Here is a 16,539-nt window from a genome sequence, read left to right on the forward strand (position 1 = left end):
TTAGTTTAAGCATTATATGTTTTTCAACGATTGTGAAGAAAGTTATGATAACTTATACTTTGACAATTTCGTTGGCACGATTTTGCGCGAGAGTGTGGTCTTGTGTTGTGGGGGAAACCGGAGCACCCGGAGGAAACCCACTTGTCCGGCTTGGTGACCACTTACCAAACTCACATGCATCCAGGCCGGGAATCGAACCCGGGTCGCCTTGATGAGAAGCGAGTGCGCTAACCACTGCGCTAACCAGACAACTTAAGTTAATACTTGAATGATATTTGTGCATGTCCAATAGATATACATACATATATTTTTTATCATTAACTGACATATATGTAGTTTTCTCCCTAGCAAAAGTTTTCGATAAGAGGAGTCAATTTGTATGTAACTAAATACAGTGGATTAGATGATTAAGCGTTGAAAAGTCATTAAGTTATTAAGCACTGTGACCTTGTATCGGCTACTTTTTATATCATTTACTATAAGAAGGATTGATGGACCAAAATAGATTAATTCCAGAGTTCTCATAAACTTTGCTACTTTATTTGTTAACATGCATCTAAATAACAATTAAGCAAGATATAAGTAAAATCGAGACCTGTTTAGTAGAACAAGAAATGGATTTAATTATAAATCGTGATGTATAAGTTTTGTATATGCATCATAGATACCCAGTGTACTTTTGGAATCTTCTTTTGATCAACATTCAACACAACTTGAAATTTAAATTTAAAAAAAATAATAATAATTTAATAACACTTTGTTCATCGAGCTAATCCGAGTCCGGTTCATAGAGAAAAAAATAGTACTGGTGTTATTTTTGAGAGGTCATGGACCTTTATCCTTGGTAATGAGCAACCCACAACGTCTTGGGTGATAGGTTGACACCTACACCACTTGACCATATCACTCTTATCTTTGGGTAGGAATTGAAAAGTATTTGCACTTCACTAAAGATTGCCCATTGTGTTCAAACATGTTTTCAAATAATATCACATTGTAAACATATGCTTGTGTCATGATGTGTCCTCGTCAAATAAAGATACCTGATACGGATCATCTGATTTCCACTTAATACAATTGTCTTTAATTCGTACGTATGAATGATATATAAAAAAATACAATCCATAAGTATCTAGATAATAGATATATTCCATATAAAGCTGTCGTTTTGTAAAGACATTATAATGTCATTAATTAGGTGATTTAATATTGGCCCAGTTATTTGTCCGATGTTAGCTTTATTTGCCTAAGCCATGAGGCGTCAAATAGGTAATATTTAACTAATAATAGCCTATGTATGATTCTGATTTGAAATGCAAAATAATGAATTAGATGTCAAGAACAACTTGATGGGCGTTTTTCCCAACAAGCCATGGTAATCTGGTGGATCCGTGTTTAACCTGTTAACATCCTAATCTTGTATACTCATTTGCTTGAAGCTTCGAAATGAAATCAGGCTTCCTTCAAATCGTAAATATTTTGGGTGTAAGCATATTTGTGAGTAAAAGGGATGTCACCCAGCAAACATTTTATATCGGCCCGACGTCGGGCCGATATGGAACACTTCATCGGCCCGACATCGGCATTTACATCGGGCCGATGTCGGATGTGCAACACGGCTCGACATCGGGCCGATGTCGGCATGTTTTTAATAGCCGACATTTAGCCAGCATGATGCCGATATCCTTCCTATTTCGTCCCTATTCCTATACAGATGGATTGTCATGCTCAATGACAACAGAACAAGATAGTTAAAACACAAGATTTTGTCTTGGTTTATCTTCTGAGAGAAAAATAATAATGCAGAGAAAATCAACCGTACACCTACATGCATATTATATACTCACAAATTACTACATAATAAAATAAGCTATTTCATCTTTTAAATTTTTATTATTATTATCATTGCTATAAATATTTAAACAATTGAATTATCACAGAATGTGGATAATACCCCTGAACAGTTTATCAAAATGTTCAAGTTAAAATACAAAAACATGCCATAATACACACAGGCTGTTACTGTATAAATAATCAAACAAACAAATTAAGACTTGAAATAAAAGTTATTTCATTGAACAATACTTAAGGTAACGCTACTGCATTAAATATTAAGCGTTTTTAACATAATATTGTTTTGTTTTTCATCCCGGTGTTCCAAGGATGCACTCAGATATTTGCGTCTGCCTCATTTTCCCTCCCACCATCTCTGTCCGATGCTGTCTTCATCCAGGCGGCATTTTTCGCTCGCACCTCTGTTGTGAGAAACGACGGAATTTCACGACACCCTCTGGAATAATTGCATGTACTGTTAATACATAGGCGAGATAGGTCTTTTCCAGGATATGGGTATTTACATAATGAATTTTCAAGGAAGTTGGTATTCATAATTTTAATTGGGGTTTTGTTAAATGTTGTTTTTTTGTGTTTGTATAAAATTTGCCTACATCCCTTCGCATATTTCTGGGGGGGGGGATTATATATTGAACTGTGCTTGAAACAAAGGTTAATAGCGGTATATACCTGTAGAGATGGTGCAACTGTTTGGGGATCTTATAGTAACTGTTGTGATGACTGCAGAACAGTCCTGCCATAGCCACTGTCACCTCGAATGCCTTGGTGGTGTTGTCACTGACATTTATTCATCCTCATCTGATTAAACACGCTTCCTCTGAAATGCATCACATTTTGTTACAGTTACAAATGCATTAGTCGGTTATCCTGATCATTCTCCCCTTTAGGTAAATTTAAAGGTTGGTATAGTCAACCTGCTTTTCTTAAGTGTGAAATAGTCAAATACCCTAAATCACCTGCTTTTTATCAGTACTTTCGATCTTAATTCATTAACAGATGTATCATAAATTAACTTGCTTCACAAAAAATATACATATGCATCCTGACAGACTGATTGAAACTAACATATTATGATTGAATATGAACACGTTCAATATAAATGGTAATGCACTAGTCAATCGTATCCACGGCCCCCCAGATCCGGGGGTATACCGGGGATAGCCGGGGGAAAAGGGCCGGGTGACTGCGGTGGTTTTGTCATAGCGCCAAATTTAGCGGGGATTGGACTTTAAAGAGTCTCTGGGGTGTGGGGGCATTTGACCGGGGTTTAACCATCAGTTTGTCACAGCAGGGCGGGGATTTTACCCGGGGTTGGCTGGACTTAAAGTCAAAAGTCCCGGCTATTCCCTAGACCTGGTGGGTGGGGGCGTGGTTACAATTGACTGGTGCATTACAATTGGGACGTAAAGACATACCTCCCCTATGATTGCCTTTATTCCTCTATTTCAGTGTCTCGATTTGCAGTTGTCCGCTCTCTGCAACTTTGATCGATCTTTCCACAATATACGATACTGTAAATTACAATGTCTCAATTATGATTCATAATTGATAACAAAATGTTCTTTTTAAATTTGTCTACAATGGAAGCAGATAAATTAATCGTTCAAACCCAACCAAATCATCAATGTAATACTTTGCTTTTGTGTGCACATGCTACCTAAATGTAGATTTTAATCAAACTCATAAAACAACAAACTTACAAAGAGAACTAGTCACGAAAATATGTTACACGAATTCTTTTTCAACATATTTACTCGAAATAAAAGTATTTATATCACTTTTGAGAATAAAACAATTGATAACAGAATAGTACTATAATAATTCCTTATTTTCATACGTTCAACAACGATTCAAAGATTACTTACCATTGATAAATACCAAAAGTATGATTTGACTTGCATCATCTTTTTGAAATGGCACAAATACCGCAGTGAATATAAAACAAAATAATAAAAATCAAATAAACATGAACTGAATCTATTAATTACAGAATTAATTAAAAATAACCATATAAACTTAAACTGGTTTTATTATTTAATGATAATGAATTTAAATATTTATTAATCGCCAGGGGAATGAACTGCTAGTGAAAGTTGCAGCATATGCATTGCTCTCCCTTGAAGCAATACAGAGTATACATCGGGCCAATATCGGACCGATATCGCGATATTTATAAAATGTTTTTGTCCATAAAAAAACAAAAGCTATTGTTTATGTTATAATGTTTAAACATTCGAATTAAAATCATATAGTATTATAACAAATACAATGTTTCAGTCAATATGCCCATATCGGGCCGATGTCGGGCCGATATCGGCAAACACTGGCCGATATGCCGATATTCAGCCGACATCAGTCCGATATGGTCATGTTTGCTGAGCAGTAGCAGAATCCACCAATTCTGACAAATACGTTTGTCTTTGTCTTTTAATGAAATTGCACATACATATATTAAGAAGGTCAATCCTAGGTTGAAGTGTTCGTACCGCAAACATGACTATTTGACTCGACATAAAATGACACTGCTTTTAATTCCCTTATTAAATCTAAGGATGGTAATGCTTGCTCCATAAGGTATCGTGGTCCTACTCAGGTCTTAAACAATGCACTATACACAAAATAAGATAATAAGATTTGTACTCAATCTTAACTGTTGAGTTCACATTGATACACGTCAATTTCAGTATCTTAACCGGTTACTACTGGATATGAGAGTTGATCGAATTATACGCCATGTTTAAGGTATAAAGTGTTATCGCTTCCATGTTATACAGGAGAACATTTTGAATGTTGTTTTGATTGTCCAAGTTATGATCTCATTGCCGTGCCGAAAAAAATATCTTATCCATATCTTTTTGTCACATGCTGGTTTTTGTTTTCTGGTTAATATCAATATCACTACTCTCTTTTGTATGTAATAATGTGTGTAATATAACAATATCACGGCCACTAAACGCCAGCTCAACAATTAGTCGGTAGTCAAAGAAAATGAACACATTCTCCGTTTTTCGAAAGATGTCCTTTTGATAAAATTATCAAATATAATATTAATCATACTCACGCGTGTAGAAGTAAACATATAGAATAGCTGTACCTTATTTTCTTTGTACCACCGTTCAGTGGTGGAGATTGTGTTTAGTGGCATTAAAGGCACCTCCTCATGTTTGTAAGCAATTTAATTTGAAACAATAATTGCTTAATTAGAAAAATTCAAGATAGTCAAACGTGAATTGATAGTTTTGCTTTTATGATAAATACCTAATTTAAAAAGTAGTAAATTTTTCATTTAAATTATAAGGAGAAATCATTTCAATTTTATTTTATAGCAATCATTCTAAAAACGCTCGGCATTTCCTGAAATGACATCAAACTGGATATCCAATAAAACTTTCAAGACAGATATTATGTTGCTCAGATAGGTTACTAAATTATAATTAAATAAAGTGATATTGACATAAGTAGGAATGCAAGATGTTACGTTTGCTGCAATGACCTTCCGACATGCAACTTTTACTTACAAATTATATATTAACACTCAACAGTCATTTTTTAAAGAAATACACCAACTTAACTTACTCGATGACTTTGAACCCATTCTGATGTGCGCTAATATTAATCCACTTGTAGTTGTCGTCTCAATATAAAACACTCCTTCCTTCAAAATGTAGATAGCTAATGATATTGTAATATACTGATTGCAATTATCAAACATGTACAGGGAACCAGGGTTTTGCAACGATATAGAGATTAAAGGTTTATTCATCACGATACAGATTTCATATCAAAAAGTTACACTAGCGGGTCCAGTGAGGGGGCAGCGTCACCAGGCCCGAACAGTAGCGTAAGTTTATAAGGTAAAGTGTAGTTGTTTTTATAATTTTAGTTCGTAAACATAATATTGCTTATGATAGCAAATTTGTCGAAGGAACAAAATATGGTTTTGATATGTGAATATTGTTGGATACTCAGTAATCGCTCAAATCGAAGTTTTAATACTGATTATTTAAATGACAATGTACAGTTAAATGAGTGTAAATTTTGACCGACAGGAAAGCTGTTCTAGCCATTATCCGGGTATCTGTGTACTGGTAAAATGTTATAACATTAATTTTGTTCGTGCTTTTACAATTACCGATCATATGCAGGGAAAAACGGCAGTGATAGTGCTAGTTCATGCTCATAAAAATGATATATTGGTGTATATCAATTGTATAATGACTTGTTTGTATATATTAAATATATATATATGATTTATTATATATATATATAGACTGGCTAATCTTATGACTTCCTGATAGTATTTAAGTTGTGAAATATTAAATAATCTAATCATAAAAAATGCTTGGAAATAACAATAAAAAAAAGATATTTGTCGAATAGGAAGTTTCACCTGTCCTGTTTATATTACAAATCATTTTAAATCAGACAGAAAATTCAATATACTTGTTGTATCTCACTGTTTATTTGTCTTCACATTTTGTATTGTCACATCAAGCCTGTTTGAACATCCTAGAGAAGATAAGTGTATAGAAGCGGATATGATATAATAAATATGCATATAAATGTGCTTGGGATTATTTTCAGATTATCATTAAAATGGGGATAATGGATGACTGGCCACACATATGGGGCTATGGACAAGCTTCAGAGCAGGCTGCCAGGTGGTGATGTTAGTAGTTTATACTCCGGGTCCTGGCGTGAGCACATTGAAGGGTCCCTGAGAGTGACAGTTCAACCACCGCATACCTATCCTGGGCAGAACCAGTACTAGGTGCCTTCACCTCTGCAAGGAACTGACAACTTCTGTACATGCCAGGTGCAGTGGTACAGTGCGAATGGTCGTAGAAAGGATTTCATAACCAATCACAACAGAGGTGACCTGGTCCGCCCGGGAATCGAACCCGGGTTGTCCAATTCAGAGTCCAACGCTCTACCGATTGAGCTGACCGGGCGGACATATTAGCTACATTAGATGACAAGCCGTCTATGCTGGACATTCTTCACAATAAAATGTGATGTCACAGGAGCTGTCTATCTCAACAGCTCACACTGTCCGTATTTGACTAAAGGAATGAATGAAGTCACTGCAGAAGTTAGATTGAGGAATGTCCATGTCACTACCCATCATTTGGAAGGAGTTGGATAAAAAAAGTGTGGCCTATGTATTGAAACAGGTCCGATTTCCAGTTACGGACAGTCTTGATTTGTCTGATTACATTTTTGACCAACATGATGGTCTAAAAGAACACTTACTGGTAACTGGTAAAATCATGGCCCAGTTGTTCCAAGAGGCAGGCGAGTGGGAAGTTACTAGACTCCATTTCTTTATGGGTTGATCTGAGGTTCCAGTTCAGTTAAAGTAATGATGGAACACCAAGTGTTTGCCATAATACAGCAACATTTGATTTGTAACTATGTATTTGTTTGAATTGTTGAAACAGTACTGTTTACTAAATAATGTGTATGTATATGAAGAATAATATTATAAATAATTTGTAAGAACCTTTTGATATTAAGTAAAATGTCGATAAGTCTAAATATGTATCTGCGAATCATTTTTGTATATCTGTAAAGATTACATTGCCTATATTCCTCAATTTATATTTTTCTTTTAGCCAGTCAATAACTTTTCTTAAGTTCTATCTTCAAAATTGTCGGGACAGGGATTATAGCCCTTAATTAACCCAAATATGTAACATTCAATGCAAAATTTCTAATTGGCTGCATTTAGGCAGTTCAGATGCAGGAACAAACATCACTTGGGTCCTTAATAATAGCTTTCCATCTGACATTGAAGATCCAATAAAAGGAATTTGTCATGTGACTGTTTATTAACTCTCAATTTATTGAAAGTGAAATTACTTACATGATTTGTAAGAACTAAATTATAATGATATCAAATGATTGTTTAAATTAAATAAAATAGATGATTACATACATGAACTATTTTTATTTCTTGTTTGTCAATATGAAGAGTAATGCAATGGCTTTTGAATTTCATAAAAAAGGATGGAAAAATGTATGTTTATTGTTTAAGCAATTAATTAAGTAATAAAAGTATTTATTTTTTTTTTCAAATTGTGCTATCTTATAATACAGATCGTTATTTGTTTAATTTTGGTACAAATGAAGTATATAAGGTATGTCTAATGTTACAAATACAAAAAATTCAAATGCAAATCATGGTGACTTGACTAAATGTGAATGCTAATTGAATCAAAATAGTTAATAAATAATAATGTTCATTTGAAACAATTGAGAGTATAAGTTTGGTTTGTGTATGCCATATATTCCCAGATAAATAAATAACAGCTAAAGCTAAATAGTATAGCTGGTAAATACCAATACAAGTTTATATATGAATATAGTCCTTAAGGTATTGGACTAAGTGTCATACATCTAAAAAAGAACCAAAAGGAGACATCAAACAATAAAGTACTCTTTAACTATTTTAACTGACCGGTTATTGTCAGGGCATATAAATTGATCTATAGTAGCTAGTTTAATGTCCAGAGACATTAGCTTAATGTCTGTGTATTTCTGTTCATAATATATACAGTTGCTACTTTTCCACATACGCCGCTTTGTTTCTAACGGTATAGTATTTATTATTTTGCATATTGTTAGAAAAATAAAGAGTCCAAGCAAGGCTGTTGATAGTTGATTTGTTATTTCTATTTGTTATGTGTTGAAGGCTATATTTTCAACAATCAGAATTATTTCTTGAAAAATAGTTTTGCGCATGCTTACATTTCCAGAACAGATGAGTTAAATTGTCTTGTTCACTATTGCAGATTTAACATAGTCCGTCTGAATAATTCATTTTCTAACTTTTTGCTGCGTGAAAATCGTTTGGTGTAATTTTAACAACTTTTAATGACGCTTTTGATTTGTATAGACCAATCCAAATTTTGGTCCACGGAAGGGAAATATTTAAAAGATTTTACCATTTTTGTTCACTTCCAAACTTTAAAGTTTTACTATTAAACAGTTGATGGATGTCCTTTAATTTTAAATCGTAGTAGTCTATATCTTTACCTGTTTTTCGGCGGAGTTTGATGTTGTCAGATATTTTTATTTGTATGTTTGTAGTGTGTTTAGATTTATCGGCCTGTACACGTTTTGTAACTGCCGTTTTAATTGTGGTCCATTCTGTTATCCAGTTCAGTTTGTATTTTAATTTCATGTAAAATCCTTTTCATCTAGAAATTGTTCATGTTCGTTATTTATTAATTTACTCTTTGTGAAGTATGAGAAAAATAATGGATTATTGCGTAAGGTTATTAAATGATCTCCGAACAGCCATGTATTTTTGTTTGTGTCATTGTTTGTCAATAAGTGGACAATATCACTACCGTCACTTATAGCCTTTATATAGAAGGGATTATTTCCGAGTGACACTCTCATGTTTTTTAGTGACAAGCATTTTCATAAAAAATAGGTTTCTTCGTATCTGTCATCTTCTGAGTGCAGATAAATTTTGTGTTTTTGTTTTGTGGTTCAGATTGTATTAATCTGTTAATAGATTTAACATTTAATGCCTTGCAAATTACGGTTATACTTGGCATGTTCAAGCCGCCTTGATTGCGTTGTAATTGACAAGTAGCTTTGTTTATTAAGGGTTGTTTATTTTCCCATATACAATCCGAAATAATTGTATCGTTCATTTGCAAGTACTTGTCAGGTATGCCGTTTATTTCAATTTTATAAAGAAGCTGAGATATAACAAACGTTTTTACTATCAATACTTTCCCTTGCAGCGTAAGTTGCGTGATTTCCAAATATTAATACACGATTTTATTTTAGCGATGGAAGACTCGTAAATCAGAACGTGGTTAATGTTATACCCGTGGTGAATTCCAAGGGTTTTAACGTTGTTTTTTTATACACGTTATGTCCTTAAAGTGAGTTGTTTTTAATATACATATAAGAAGACTGGTTGTTTTGGATTTATTTAGTTTAGATCCGGAGGTCTTTTCATAGTCCGATAAATTGTGAAATATATGCGGAAGACATTATTCATTTCTGCAAAAAAAATAGTATCATCTACAAATTGGATGATTCGCGCTTCTCTGTTATCCGTATTGCGGGAGGGAAGTTTTATACCCTCAATATTGTTATCCTGGCGGATTGTAGTTGCCATAGCTACCGCTTGGAGGATATAGATCAGGGGGGCAATCGGGCACCCCTGTTTTATAGAATGAGACAGACTGAAAAACTCGGAAAATAAACCGTTGGGTTTTATAGCATCATTTTGATTTATGACCTAAAATCTTCACCAAAATTGAATTTTTCCAGGCATTTTACCACCCATAAGCACTCAACCCGGTCGAAGACTTTGGTTTGATCGAGAAATACTATAATGCCTTCTTCATTAGATTCATAGACGTATTTTATTACATCTTGTATAAATCTGTTAGCCTCACTAATGTACCTGCCTTTTACATAGCCTTTCTGATCGGTGTGAATTAGTTTTGGAAGCATCGGCTAAAGACGCTCTGAAAGAGATTTTGAAATTATTTGATACTCAACGTTTAGCAATGTTATCGGCCGCCAATTCTCTATCGCCGTTTTTATAAATCAATGATGTAATTCCATATATTGAGAGTCAGTATTTTTTATTATCGCATATTTTATTAACTACAATCAGGAAATCTTCTCTTATAATATCCCAGAAAAATAGGTACCATTCGGCAGTGACTCCATCCTCCCTGGGGGATTTCTCACGTTTAAAAGTTTTAATAACGTTGTCAAGCTCAGTTATGTTTAAATTTGATTCTAGTTTATCTTTGTCTGATTCAGAAAGTTGTGTTGGTAATTTGTTTATAAGTCTGCCCATTGAGAGGGAATCAATACCCTCAGAATTTAATAGCTTTTTATAGTGTTTTGTTTGTTATTCTAATATCGAATCTATACCATATTTAATCGTCTACGTGTCTGTTTTAATGTGATGCCAAAGTTTATTTTTGCCGCGTTTTTTCTCTAAACAAAAAAAAAGTCTGACGACTTTTCGTTGTGCTGAATTGAATTAGCTTTCGAGCGTAGTTTATGGGCTTCTAACTTTGAATCATAATAATCCGCTATGAGCTGATTAATGTTTGATTATTTCTGGAGTGAAGTCTTCAGATAGTAATTCCGAGAGTGTTTGTCTAGTTTTTTAATATTTGTTTTGGAGCGGCTTTATGACTGGGAATATTCTAAAGTGATAGCTTTAATTTTAATTTTTGACATTTCTCACCATTCACTTCAACTAGCATATGACGTTTTATTATGTTTCCATCATGACCAAAATGTTTTGATTAGAGAAGCATATTCTGTATCGTTTAATGACCTTGTATTGAACATCCATAGTCCCGGTCCGCGAGCTACATTTCCGGTATTTATTTTAATTTCAATTGTGTTGTGGTCTGTAAAAATACAAGGTACAATTTTGCATCGTTCAATTTCGTCATCAATACTTTTTGAACTGAGAAAGAAGTCTATACGGGACTTTGCATTATTTCTTATAAAGGTGATGCACTTTGTTCCCTGATTTCTTCGACGAAAACATCGTCTAATTTAAGTTTATTTTAATAAATAAAAGGGCTTTTAATTCTTGACACCCTTCATCTGATTTTACATCAAAGGTTACAGCCCCTTTTCGATCGAGGCTATTATCGAAAGTATAGTTAAACTCGCCTCCTATATTATTGATACAGTTGTTTCCTAACGAGTGCTTTTTCCCTCCCATGATTTAGCCTCTAGAAGAGCTTTAGATTCATTCGCACAGTGCGTTTCTTGCAAATATACAATATCCAGGAACGAAGATAAGTTTTTCCTTTCTCCGATAGAATTTGGTATGCGTCAATATCATAATACTTCTGCTTGAGATAGTGAAATATTTTCTCACGCTTAATTTTATTCCTTATTCCGTTAACATTCAAAGAGCATATGCGATAAGCCATTTAGTAATATCAGGGATTATCAAAGTGAGTATTTAATATCTAATTTGCCTTGCTTGATGAGCCTTTCATTAGACGGTGACGGATGAGAGTCTTGACTTCTTTGCCTCTTTGGTCTGGGGTAGTGAGATCAAGCTCGTCCGAGATATCATCTACCAGAAAAGCGGCTAGGTTGTCCTAGTGACGCTCAGCACCGACATTGTTAACATGAATGCCAGAAGGGTATCTTGCATCATACAGTTACTTCCAATAATGTTGAAAAAAATCGTCATTATCGACGTAGTGGAAATGCAATGCTGCAAGACCGCATTGTTTACAAATTTTGCGTTTTCATTGAAACGTTTGATCGGAGAGATTTTACCAAGTCTCGGTATGTTGCTAGAAAACCTTACACTAGCATTAGGACATCTACTTTTAACAGATACGAGAGCATCAATAGCATTTTTAACAACCGTATCTTGTTTATCATGTTTCAGGTCATTGGTACCTAACTGAACAGCCACTGAGGACACATTGCTTGGCGCTTGACTACGGTTCAAAACCTTAAACATCAGCGCTATGCAGTTTATAAAAGGGAAATATTGAGTATTAGGAGTCTTCTTTTGAACAATCATCCAAATGTGAACTAAATATATTTGTATTGTTGATCGGTCTCTTATTTGTCATGGACAGCTTATCTTATGTTTTTACAAAATATGCAAAACAAACATGGATTTGCCTATAAATATAGATAAGAAATGCTCTGCTTGCAATCCTTAACGATATGAAAATTAACGGCAAAAGTTGGAGATATCTCATTATTACATTCGAGTGATCCATTTTTCATACGAACTACATAACATGTCACACGACGTTGATGTGTTTATGATAAAACAATCGATGCATACAAATTGTATATAATTAATTTGAAAAGCAGTGATAAATATTCTGACAATTTTTATTGGTTAAATTCTGAGTCACTAATCCGATTTTTTTGGTAAGTAAATAAGACAATATTCTACTTAGGAAGCATCGGGTTGACCCTTGCTTGGTCTTTGAGGCCAACTTGACGACCTCGAGACCCGGAAAACGACTTCTGGATGGCCCACTCCCTTTCCGTGCGGTTACAAAAGCGTGGTCCTGGGTTCAATTGTAGACATCCAGTAAGTGTAAGTGGATAGATGAATATCCGAGTTATTTCATCAGAGTGATTATCAAATGTTAAGTAATAGATATGCAGCATTTTAATGTCAACTGTATATGATAATTTTATCTAGGCAGATTAATTTGCATGGGTATCTTAAAAAGTCTATTAATTTTTAATACTAATACTCAATTATATATTTTTTTTTAAATCCATTGACGTATATGCACACCATAGGTAGTTTCATTTAACACAACTTAATATATACAAAAACAAAACCACCTACTGAAAAAGATGTTTATCAAGTAATGTCCGCCAAGTTTCTTTTTTTTTGTTTGGTTCCCGTAAGGTTGTATTGGTGGGCCAGATTTATTGTTAACACCGTCTTCATTATCCGGAAAACCGTGTCTACTGTGTCACTCCCACCATATTCTGCCAAGTATTTTATCTTGAACAAAAGTTGTGCATGAAAATGCCTGTTAATCCACATATAAATGCAAAACAGTAAAATCTTTCTAGCAGAACCATAGTAACTCACACTTATTGTGGTGCAATTTAAAATTAAAATTTGAAGCACTGTCGCTCTTCAAAGGCTGTCAAGTCCTCCACAGTTTTGAGGGGAAAAAATATCCCCTCTGGCAACTCACTTAGAACTGCATCTTGTGCAGAACCTCTCGCCAGAATGAGACGCAGGAGCCGTGTATGCTCTCGCAATTTCAACAGCACAAAGATCCGGGTGTCTCGAGCTGGAACAAAACACATTCTGACAAAAATAAAAATTGAAACAAGGCACTTCCGGTATCACCATCAAAACAATAATGTGATTGGCTGTTGGTCAATGTATATCATAATAAAAGATGCAAGGTTCAAGTATTAAAATCAGCTGATTAGGACTAAATCCTGTTGCTCTTATAGGCTTGTTCCGATACGTTTGAAGTGCTTTGATAACATCAGATTGTCTCAAAATACCCTTCGCTAATTTTACCCCAGCTTCGGCTTGAGAATTTCTTTGTGGATGTCTTGGGGATGAAAATGAATCTTTCACATTATGTTTTTCCATAAGCTTTGTGAATTTATCAGATGTGAAGGGTGTACCGTTATCGGTCACTAGCTGTGGCGTCGCCCCAATGTGAGAACATGTTTGACATTTTTCCCACCACGTTATCACTTGTTGCTCTCGGTAAGTATCCAATCTCAAGATAACGGGAATAATAATCCATTACTACCAAAAACATTTCATTGTCAACTTCGCAAATATCTGCGGCAATTTTCTCCCAAGGCCCATAAGGCATTCGCATGAGAAGCCTCTGACATCTTAAAGGTGCTTGGTCAATGTCCTGATTGTTAATAAGCGATATCAGCGGTTTGTGATCTGTCAACAGAAAAAATGAAACTATCCCTATAAGATATTTTTCAAACTTTTCGCATGCCCATACCGAGGCGGTCATTTCTTTCTCAATTTGCGCGTATCTCTTTTCTGCATCGGACAATGTTCTCGAACAATACGCTACCGGCTTGAGATTCGAACCTTCTTTAACGAACAGTGTTCCACCTAATCCGTAATTACTGCTATCAGCGCTAACAACTAAAGGTTTCGATCTGTCATAATACGCTAAAGTCGGCGCGTTTGTCAACAAATCTTAAATAGTTTGGAATGCTTTTTCCTGCGGAACGCCCCATTCCCAAACAGATTTTGACTTCAACAATTCAGTCATCGGGCTCATGAATGTAGACAAATTTGGAGTGTATCTGTCTAAATCATCCCTATCACGAGTCTCAATTCCGCGACATTGTTTGGCGCACTAACTTCTTTTACTGATTAGACCTTTTTTGGATTAACACTGACCCCTTTATCACTAATTATATGTCCAAAATATTCAATTTTGGTCTGTCTGAACAAACATTTGTTATTGTTTAATTTTAGTCCCGAATTTTCGATCCTCTGTAGGGCTTTACTCAAATTTCTATCATGCTCCTGTACGTCTTTACCATAGACGACAATGTCATCCATAATGGCATCAACACCTGGCAGACCATCTAAAAGCTCAGACATTTTCCTTTGAAATATTTTAGGAGTAACTGATAGAAACCGGTCGCTGCATCTAACTTTGAAAAGACTGTCATGTTCACAAGTTTTGGTGAAACATCGTTAAGATTTGGTATCATATAGCGTTCGCGTTTTACGGATTTGTTTTACTTTTTTTAGATCGACACTAGTGATGAAACGGAGTACAATCGATAAATCGTCGCTGACAATGCTATGTCGGCGACAATCGATAGCGGTTATCCAGAATCTATGTTGCTAATGTAACTTCCGGTAACTACGTATTTTTTGTTTTGAGTTAAATGTCGAGAAAATGTCAATTTTTCTTTCCGGCAAATTCTCGTTGAGTTCATCTTAACAAGGGTGGTCACTCTCTTACACAAATGCGGTGAATGTAGACACTTTGCTTAAAAATTTACAAACTCTCCCACTTACAAATTGTTTTTAATTGTTAATATTTCATAAACTTTCTTCAATAACCTGTCTCTATGGTGTTGTGGGTCCGGTGTTACTTGCAAATACCGGGAATCCCGGCTCGATGCATTCTGTTTTTGAAACCTTTTTTGGTATCGTTTGTAAATAACTAATTTTTCTTTTTTAGGTGAAAGTTTTATGAAATTAAGTTATTCTAATGAAATATCAATGTAACAGGTTATTGAATGTTAGCTGGTTCACAAATATTTAATATGCTCGTACATGGATAATATTCTAAGATAACTTACTTGATGCGTTTTGCATCAGTTTGCAATTGATGTGCAATTATTAAGTAAGTATTGTGTTGTTATGTTTTTTGTTGTTGAATGTATTCCTTACTGATATTATGAACTTTCGATAATTGTTCGATAGTAAATCGAAATGCTTGGTCCGATTCGATTCGATTATCGATAGCAAATGGAGTCCGATTTTCAAACACTAATCGACACATATTCTTACATTTCCATTCGGCTTAACTACTGGTACCATCGGTGCACACCAGTCTGTCGGTTCCGTTACTTTCTCTATGACACCGTCATTTAGCATGTCATTTAGTGCTTTTTCACACTTCGCCAATAGTGGAAATGGTACGCGGCGCGCTGTATTCACACTGTACGGCTGTGCATCTGGTTTGAGCTCTATTTTAACAGGCTCGCATTTCATGGTATCCGCGGTTCCAAATATGCTTTGTGAAAATTCATCTAAACGCTGTACTTAATTCATAGCCTTCGCGGTTCCTCTACTATGTAGACTATTTCGATCGTTTCCTGTGACCACGAACGCTCGAAATATAAACTTTTTACAATCTCTGTACGTATCAGCAATCAATGAAGTAACCCTTACAAACAATTTTACCACCAGGACCACGAAGCACTGAATATGAAGGCTTTAGCGCTGGGCGCTTTTTTAAAGATTTGAATGTGGACTCAGAAATGACTGTAGCGTCTGCTCCTGTATCAATTTTAAATACAATATAAGAATAACATATTGTCAATTTGATTTTCCACGGATCTTCCTTGAGCGTGTCACAGTTAATGGAACCTAAATAGTACTCACTGTTTTTGTTATTGTTTTCGCTGTCGCTTGTGTAATCCATATTTGAT

The 16,539-nt window shown here is 34.8% G+C and overlaps 1 long non-coding RNA gene across 2 annotated transcripts; it reads right to left on the reverse strand.

Annotated features, from left to right (window-relative positions):
- Positions 1-2,197: 2,197 nt before the first annotated feature.
- Positions 2,198-3,755, reverse strand: LOC128240172 (uncharacterized). 2 transcript variants are annotated; one of them, XR_008262072.1, is made up of 4 exons: positions 3,720-3,755; positions 3,270-3,365; positions 2,524-2,671; positions 2,198-2,290 (listed from the first exon to the last, which is right to left on the reverse strand). It is a non-coding gene; the product is annotated as an uncharacterized LOC128240172 (long non-coding RNA). The 2 variants fall into 2 exon arrangements; XR_008262071.1 differs by lacking the exon at positions 3,720-3,755 and having other exon boundaries at positions 3,270-3,523.
- Between the last annotated feature and the right edge of the window lie 12,784 nt (positions 3,756-16,539).

Source organism: Mya arenaria, chromosome 7 (assembly GCF_026914265.1).
Source record: "Mya arenaria isolate MELC-2E11 chromosome 7, ASM2691426v1".
NCBI lineage: Eukaryota > Metazoa > Mollusca > Bivalvia > Myida > Myidae > Mya > Mya arenaria.